Here is a 9,756-nt window from a genome sequence, read left to right on the forward strand (position 1 = left end):
GCGGACGTCCCTCCGTTCTCTACCGGACGCGCCTCCACCCGAGCGAACACCAGAGGCATCTCCAATCACTTTCTCTTGCCGGCGAGTCCGCTTAATACCAGTTTGCAGCCGAGATCGATTTGAAGGTCTGGGCAGCAACCTCCACCCAAAACTTCAAACAAGATCGATCTCGGCTGCAAACTGGTATTTGGCGGACTCGCCGGTAAGAGAAAATGATCGGGGGATGCCTCTGGTGTCCGCTCGGGTGGAGGAGCGCCGTCGTTGGCGCCAGACGGTGGAGAACGGAAGGACGTCCACACTTTAAGAGTTGTGCGGACGTCCGCTCCTGATCCAGACTGTGTGTGTATATATATATAATATTGTGATTACATCGCAGTTAGTGATTACAAATTTTATAAGTGGTAGAGAACATAGACTTAAGTCAGTTATATTGTTGTAATCTCTATACATATCTTCTTTATGAGATGAATAATATATCAGACATGTCATTCTCTCAATATTACTATATTTTACTTGGTGTCAGAGTAAAGATTCGGAAGGACTTTGTCTCTTTGTTTTCATTGTCGTTTTTTACCTCTTAAACGACGTTATTGCCATTCATCTTTCACGTCCGTCAAAGAACGACCAATGTACTTCTTCTTTGACTTCGGTGTTAGTCTCACCGTTTTTACCTCTAGATTCCCGGAATTGTTCCGACCTGATCGTCAGCTTTTTTTTTCCAGACTCGATATCCCAGTTTTTCAGCTTCTTCTATTCAAACTGATGTCATTGTCAAAGCATCAGCCGAGGCCAACGTCGTTCTTAATCTACAAAGTTCGACCCAATGATCGTCCTCATCACTCGAGTTCGATCCAATTCCAGCCCGATCTCATTCCAACCTACATCAACCGATTTTCCCGACCCAGCTCCTTGTCTTTTACTGTGTTCTTCAAATCAACTCATTCACCAAAGTGATCAAAAGTCAACATGAGTGTACTTTCACCAAGGTGCAGTCTCACCCAAGGCATGTCTACTCAAGTTTTCTTTCGCTGGGTATGTACTACCGAATTTATCAATGGGTGGTGATGAAGAACAAGGTCAGGTATCCAAGACCAATGAAGTTCAAAATGTTGAGCTTTCAGTCTGAAGCTCTGATTGTGCGTGGTTCGTTTGGGGTTCCAAACTCAATGGTACCAAATTTCAAACTTGTAATATGCAAGGTTCTAAAAAACGATGGGCGCTAGTCGGGCGGACAACGTCCAAAAGATTAATCGGGGATTAATCAGATTTGTATTTTTATATTTATTTTATTTTTAATAATAGATAATTATATAAGGTAGTATAATATCTGAAAATAGTGAAAATGCTCAAAATTTTGATCTAATGTCATTACTTTTGAGTTCAGTTTTTTAGATTTTATATGATAAATAATTAAAAATTTATAGTTATTGACAAAAAAAAAATAGAAGTAAAAGAATTTGTTGGGGTACGTAACGTACGTTGATAAGCCCATGATCAAATGTAGAGCCCAGTTTATATGAGGTCATTTATGTCTTTAACCGTTTAACCTAATATAATCATATATTCATCTCTCCCTTCATCTCTTTCTCTAGCAGACGCAAGCACAAAAGCGCTTATTTTACAAGTTGAAGCAGAGAAGAGAAGTAGCCCATCCCCACTACTGAAACACTGTGGTCCTTTTGCTTTCTCATCTGCATCAAAAGCTCTAAACCAAGTCACTTTTATTAACTTCTTCGCACCAGTTTCTTCTTCGACCCTATAATGAAGAGTTACTGATAGTTTCTTTTCTGGAGAAGAAGAGTGGATCTGGATTGCTTCTGTATTCTCCTCTGTTATGGATTTGATGGATTTGCATACTCATCAAAGAACAACATCATCCCCATACCCGCCGTCCTCTGCTTCCTCTTCTCTCTTTGATCCTCTCTTTCTCTCTGTTCTCTTCTTTATTTGATTGGAATAAAAACCCAGATGCCAAAATAGATGAAGCCCAGACCTCTAATCGCCTGAATCTAAGGTTGAGTAGACGAAAATTTCAAAAAGAAAAGGTAATCGGCGATCCGTGCAGACCCCGCCTAGGCGCCTAGGCGGCTGATTTTCTGTCTTCCGACTAACTCAAACGATTATCTTGAAATCGGAACGGGCAGCCGACACTGAGCGCCTAGGCGCCGCCTAGACGGCCGTCCAGACCGATTTTTAGAACATTGGTAATATGTCGACATTTCATCTTCGTGGTTTGCATAAGATGGGACATGTGACTCGAACAATCAAGGCTCCTAGTGAAGAGGATGAGAATACATATTCTAAGTGGAAGATGACGAGTGATGTGTGATTGTGACCTTATTCAAGGTTATGACTTATGACTAAAAATGTGGTACATTTGGTGGAAGAGTGTGAAACTGCTCAAACAATTTGGAGGACATATGGAGATTTGCAAACAAATAAGTCTGAATTTATACAGGTTCATGAGCTAATGAGCAAAGCAGCAGGAATGCAACAAAATGTATGCAAGGACTGAAATAGTATCAATGTCTAGAGAAAATTGCCAACGACTGAGGAAAAATGTATGGGCTGAAATGGATCCCACGTCAAAACAGTATCAATGTATTTCACCAAGCTGAAGAATGTATGGGCAGAAATAGATCAGAAGCGTCCTTGCAATAATCCAGAGGATATCGCATGGTACTAGAAGGAAAAGGACCTCGAAAGGGTTCATGTGTTCTTGAGATGACTTGGTGCGAAGCATAACAATACCAAAGGAGAATTGCTCAAAATGTCATATCCTCCTAGCTTGACCACAACTTTTAGGGCATCCATCTTTTAGTCTTATGAGAAAAACCATGTCTACTTTGTTCATTGGTGTGGATGAGTTTGTTTTGTGTTGTGAAACATGTATCTTGACCTAGAGCCACCGTGCTACTTATTCTCCTAGTGTTTCTAATAAAACTTTATTCCTTTTTAGTTATTTCACTCTTATGTTTATAGATCTTCTAAAGAGCCTATTGTGTCTGGTATGAGATATTTTGTGTCATTTATTGATGATTGTATAAGATTGTCATGGGTTGTTGTTCTTCAAACCAAAGATGAAGTCTTTCCAGCTTTTCAAGCTTTTCTTACTCTTATTCAAACATAATACAATAGCACCATTATTAAAGTCCTTCGTTTTGACAATGGGAAAGAATATGTTACTCATGTTTTCCAAGAGTTTTTTCAAAACAAATGGGATAATTCAGCAAACTACATGTTCACATACACCAGAACAAAATGAAGTATCTAAAAGGAAAAACCGATTTACTTGATATGGCTCGTGCCCTTCTCTTTAGTGCTCATATCTCTAAGTATCTTTAACTGGTGCGGGATGTTGTACAAGCTTCCTCCGGCCCATCTCATCAATCTTCTTTCATCTAGTATCCTTCATGGAAAAATTTCATTTGAAGTTTTTACTTCTCATGTCTCCATGCCTTCATTTCATAATCCTGTTGGAAAGTAAATCTTCTATATTTAGAATAGTTATATTCTGATTATGTACATGCCTTTTATATTCCTTTCTTGTAACTAGTCGTAGCTTGATTGTGGGAGAGGAAATTGATATCATACCTTTTAGAATAGCTTGATTGATTCCTCATTAGTGTAATAGTCTCATGTATATATAGAGCTTGTAGTCTCTTCGTAAAGGTTAAGACAATCAAGATATTCAGATCACTTTGTCTTCAGCATACCATCTTGTCTTCAGTTTTTCATGGTATCAGAGCAGGACTAGATCCTAACTCTATAGCCATTGCATCTTATCTCTTGTGCAGCGATCCTTCTGCTCATTCCGTTGTACTGTATATCTCGTACAACAAATCTTTTCGTCTCCATGACTAATCAAAATTTGAAGTTTTTTTTTCATTGATCATCCGGATCATTCATCCTTGATGATAGTGTTCAACCAATGTAATCGATCGAATCAATCTATTCGGCAAAATGGTTTCTCTGTTCGCATTCCTCTCCCCAAGCAACAATATCAACGTGTTTTGGCTATTTTGAATCACAATGGATCTGATAATACGCAAGTCAATGCAGCAGTTACCAAACCAAATTTTTCTCAGATCACTTCTCGTCGTTGGATCATCGATAGCGGCGCAACAAATCATATCTCTTCGACTCAAAGTGCACTATTACACGGGGATAAAAATTGTTCATTGCCTCCCGTATTGTTGCCTAGTGGAGAAAAGGCTAATATTGTTGCTAAGGGTTCTTTGCCATTGAATTCTGAGTATTATTTGCATGATGTGTTGTGTGTCCCTACATTCAAAATTAATCTAATGTCTGTGAGTCGATTAACGAGAGGCATGAATTGTTTAGTGACTTTTTTCCATATTGGTGTGTTTTGCAGGATCTAGCTACGGGGAGGATGATTGGTTTGGGTAAACAACGTGATGGATTATATTACCTGGCAACATTAGCGACGAAGAAAACCTCAACCAATTCTCATTCATCATCTGACCATCAACCAGCCTGCAACCTCACCATCTCTCATACTGATCTCTGGCATAACCGTCTAGGTCACGTTTCTCATATTCCTTTGAATTTCATTGCTAAGAACTACTTAAATATTCTAGTTCAGCCTGTCGATGCTTGCCCTATTTGTCCTTTGGCTAAGCAACATCGCTTGCCTTTCGGTTCTAGTTCCATCTCAACTGAAAAGCCCTTTGATTTAATTCATTGTGATATTTGGGGTCGTTATAAACATCCCTCTCTTTCTGGTGCCCATTACTTTCTTACAATTGTTGATGATTACACCAGATTCACTTGGATTTTTTTGATGAAACACAAAGATGAAGCACAACCGATTTTAAAGCGCTTTTTCAGTTATGTTTTCACTCAATTCACATCTCATATAAAGGCTTTTCGCAGTGACAATGGTGGCGAGTTCCTTTCCCTTCGTTCTTTCTTCAATGACAATGGTGTAATTTTTCAACATTCTTGCGTTTACACGCCTCAACAAAATGGGGTTGTGAAACGAAAACATCGCCACATTTTACAAGTAGCTCGAGCTTTAAGATTTCATGCTCAACTCCCTATCCAATTTTGGGGTGAATGTGCACTTCATGCTGTTCACATCATCAATCGATTACCTACCCCTCTTCTTTCCTTTAAAACCCCATTCGAGCGTCTTTACTCGAAACCACCTCCTTATCACCATCTTCGTGTATTTGGTTGTCTTGCTTATGCTACCAATTTTCACACTTTTCACAAATTTGATTCTCGTGCTGTGGCTGGCATTTTTATTGGTTATCCTGTCGGCCAAAAGGCCTACAAATTATACAATCCTTCCACCAAAAATATTTTCACAAGTAGAGATGTCGTTTTTCACGAAACTATTTTTACTTATGCTTCTGACAAATCAACTTCAGTTTCCTCTCACTTGGGCCACTCTTCAAGCCCAATTTCAAATCCAGTTTATGGCCCAGCTGACTTTTCTTATCCTATCTCATCCACCACAAACTCAACCAATCCGTTTTCTCCTTCAAACTCATCCCCTTCTCCATCTCCTTCTCCACGTGCTTCTTCTTCTACTACAGCTCCACCACCCACAGAAAACCCTCATTCCACTTCTGATCCAACACCTTCATCTCCAGACCCCGTCTCGCCTTCTCTGACCCCTCCACCGGCACGACCGCTGGCACCACCGCTGAAGCCGCCACTCATCCAGAATGGCGGGCGGCGTTGCAATCTGAATTGGACGCTCTCAGTGGTAATGGCACATGGACCCTTACCTCCCTTCCTGTTGGCAAAAAACCGATTGACTACCGTTGGGTTTATAAGGTTAAACACAAAGCTGATGGTTACATTGATAGATACAAGGCACTATTAGTGGCCAAGGGGTTCACACAATTGGAGGGTGTCGATTACCAGGACACATTTTCCCCTACTGCCAAGATTACTTCTGTCCGGTGTTTACTCGCATTAGCTGCGGCTCGAGGTTGGTCTCTCCATCAGTTAGACGTCAACAACGCCTTCCTCCATGGCGACCTTGAAGAAGAAATTTATATGTCTCCGCCGCCAGGGCTCCGGAGACAGGGGAGGAGCAATTGGTTTGTCGGTTAAATAAATCCTTGTATGGCTTGAAACAGGCGTCACGACAATGGTTTGCCAAATTCTCTAATGTTATCCGAGCTGCCGGTTTTGTTCAGTCCCGAGCTGATTATTCTCTCTTCACCAAGAAACAAGGAAAGTCCTTTACTGCTCTCTTGATTTAAGTTGATGATATTTTAATTACTGGGAACGATTCTGTGAGCATTGCTGCGATTAAGAAATTCTTACATAGCAGTTTCCGCCTTAAAGATCTTGGTGAATTGAAATATTTTCTGGGAATTGAGATTTCAGTTTCTAGAAATGGGATTTTTATGTGCCAGCGCAAGTATGCTTTAGAGATTATCAAAGATTCAGGGCTGTTAGGCACGACCCCAGTTGATACTCCAATGGAGAGAGGTTTAAAATATTCAGACAAGAGTGACTTACTCAGAGATCCAGGCCGTTATAGAAGATTAGTGGGTCATTTAATATATCTTACTGTGTCAAGGCCAGATATTACCTATGTTGTCCATGTCTTGAGTAGGTTCATGCATCAACCTCGGATGCATCATATGGAGGTAGCTCTTCGTGTTATTCGGTATTTGAAAGGTGCACCTGGCCAGGGCTTGTTTTTCTCTTCACATAGTGATTTAAAACTGCGAGCCTATTGTGATTCAGATTGGGCAGGCTGTCCACTCACTAGAAGATCTATTACTAGTTATTGTGTTTTTCTCGGACTTTCATTGATATCTTGGAAATCAAAACGGCAGAAAACAATGTCTTTTTCCTCAGCTGAAGCTAAATATCGTGCAATGACTGGAGCTTGTTGTGAGTTAACATGGCTACGGTATCTATTGAGAGACTTAGGACTTGTTCACCATGAACCTACCTCATTGTGTTGTGACAATAAGGCTGCTTTGCACATAGCAGCCAATCCAGTTTTTCATGAGCGGACTCGACATATTGAGATGGACTGCCATTATATTAGAGACAAGATTCAAGATGGTTCTGTAGTTACAAAACATGTCAGCTCTGCGCACCAATTGGCCGACGTCATGACTAAACCCTTAGGAAAAGAAACTTTTGTTCCTATGGTTCACAAGTTAGGGAGTGCAAGACATTCACTCTCCAACTTGAGGGGGAGTGTTGGAAAGTAAATCTTCTCTATTTAGAATAGTTATATTCTGATTATGTACATGCCTTTTATATTCCTTTCTTGTAGCTAGTCGTAGCTTGATTGTGGGAGAGGAAATTGATATCATACCTTTTAGAATAGCTTGATTGATTCCTCATTAGTGTAATAGTCTCATGTATATATAGAGCTTGTAGTCTCTTAGTAAAGGTTAATACAATCAAGACATTCAGATCACTTTGTCTTCAGTATACCATCCTGTCTTCAGTTTTTCAAATCCAACTGCTCATGCCTTTGGTTGTGTTGTTTTTGTCCATGTTCCTAAAAACTAAAGGTCAAAATTAGATGCTCGAGCAAGTAAGTATGTGTTTGTTGGCTTTGGGGGATATGATAAAGAGTACAATTGTTATCATCCACCTACCAGAAAGTACTATGTTACAATGGATGTTACTCTCTTTGAGGATATGAACTATTTTTTCTCCTCCGGTACAACTCTTTAGGGGAAAATTCATATTTTAAAAGTTCATACTTCGAAAGAGTTCTATCAGGATGACTAGGAGCAATAAGAAGATGAAGGATGAATACGAAGAAGAAGTCTTGCCAGCAGGAGATACTTCGACTAGTTTATTGGGATCATCAAGCCGTCGAATAAAGAAGCAGAAGCTCACCCATAATCAAAAGTATTGGTTTCAATCACTCAAAATGAAGCTGAATACAGAACTGTCCCTCCTGCCACTACTTCTACCTCTGGTCTACAACTCTTTGGTACTCAAGATCACTCATTAGAGGCATGTTTACCCACTAATACTGGTAGTGGTGAGTCAAATGTTGGGCAATTACCAAATAAGCCTACTCAAGGTCAACCAACAAAAAGATATGAACCCACAGTTCATGCAAAATCAAAGTACCTAGTAGCCAATTACATGTCCACTAAGTGATATGAATCATTTGTGTGAGTACCTAACAAAGCGCAGGATGCATTGAAGGATTTAAAGTGGAGGAAGAGATGGAGGCGCTCTAGAAGAACAATACTTGTGTCTCCAACCTAAGGCAATAAGAAGGTTGTAGTTTGTCTTGAGGGTTTTACTGTAAAACACAATGCAGATGGATTAGTGAACTGGCATAAAGCATGCCTTGTCGCAAAGAGGTTTACTCAAACGTATGGAATAGACAATGATGAGACTTTTGCTCATGTTGCTATCATGAACACAATTCGGATTCTTCTTTCCTTCGTTGCTAGCTATGCCAGTTTGACGTTAAGAATGTGTTTCTTCATGAGTTAGCTGAGGAGGATGTACATGAGCCTTCCACTTGGATATGTAGCAGCTTCTCCTGGTGATTTTGTATGCAAATTTTGGAAATCTTTGTATCATCTCAAACGGTCACCTCATACTTGGTTTAAAAGGTTCTCACTGTTCATGCGGATGGTTGGTTACAAAACATAGTAAGACAAACCATACCTTGTTTCTGAAGCATCAACAACATAAGGTAATAACTCTAATTAATTATTTATATTGTGATATGGTAATGACTGACAATGATACTGTTGAGATGTATAGACTGCAGAAACATCTCGCCTCTGAATTTGAGAAATGAAAACTTAGGTGAACTTAAGTACTTCTTAGGCATTGAGGTAGCCAGGGGGAAAGAATGAATCTACCTGTGTCAGAAGAAATATATTCTTGATCTGCTGACAGAGACAGGTATGTTGGACTGCACACCTATCCACAATCCTATAGAATAGAACCATCGTTTAGCAAAGCATCTAGATCAGGTACCTACTGATCGAGCTCACAATTGAGGTTTGTTGGGCGCTCGAATTATTTGACCATACCAAATTAAACCAACGTTGCATATGAAGTGATGTGGTAAGTTAATTCACCTTAAATATGGTACTTAAAATCAGCTCCAGGAAGAGCAATAATGTTTTGTAAACTCAACAAAATTATTAAGACTTATGGCTTCACAAATGCATATTAGGTTGGAAATATTACAGATAGGAGGTCAACATCAGGTTACTTTACCTTTGAGGGAGGTAATTTGGTTACATGGAAGGAATGATAAGTTGTTGCACAATCTAGTGCTTAGACTGACTGGCTGAGTATAGAGGTATGTTGCAAGTTAATAAACGATTTATTAAATTCCTTTGCCGGACTATTCTTCTGTTAATAAATGGTTAGTTTGGAACCCCCAAGTCTAGAGTTTGAAACCCCATGAGGTCTTGGAGGCCAGCTGATGATGAGGCCATGTACCTGTTCGCGTTTCTGCCCCATGGCGATGCAGTGAAATAGTTCAGCAATTGTTGGAATATCATGCATGGGTGTGAGTTACCTAATCTAACTAACACCCCAATCAAAAAAATAAATAAAAATCTTTTGTTGAGAAAAAAAATTTACAAGTACAGTTAAGAATCCTAAACTGATGTAAATTTAACATTTATATTACGGAATATGTTTTCGAAAAAAAAAAAATGTATGCCTCAATAAAATTGAAGTTCTAGTTTCTTCAAAAAAAAAACAAAAAATTGAAGTTCTAGCTCCGCCATGACATGAAAGCTAGAGAAGATT

This window comes from Fragaria vesca, linkage group LG7 (genome assembly GCF_000184155.1).
Source record: "Fragaria vesca subsp. vesca linkage group LG7, FraVesHawaii_1.0, whole genome shotgun sequence".
NCBI lineage: Eukaryota > Viridiplantae > Streptophyta > Magnoliopsida > Rosales > Rosaceae > Fragaria > Fragaria vesca.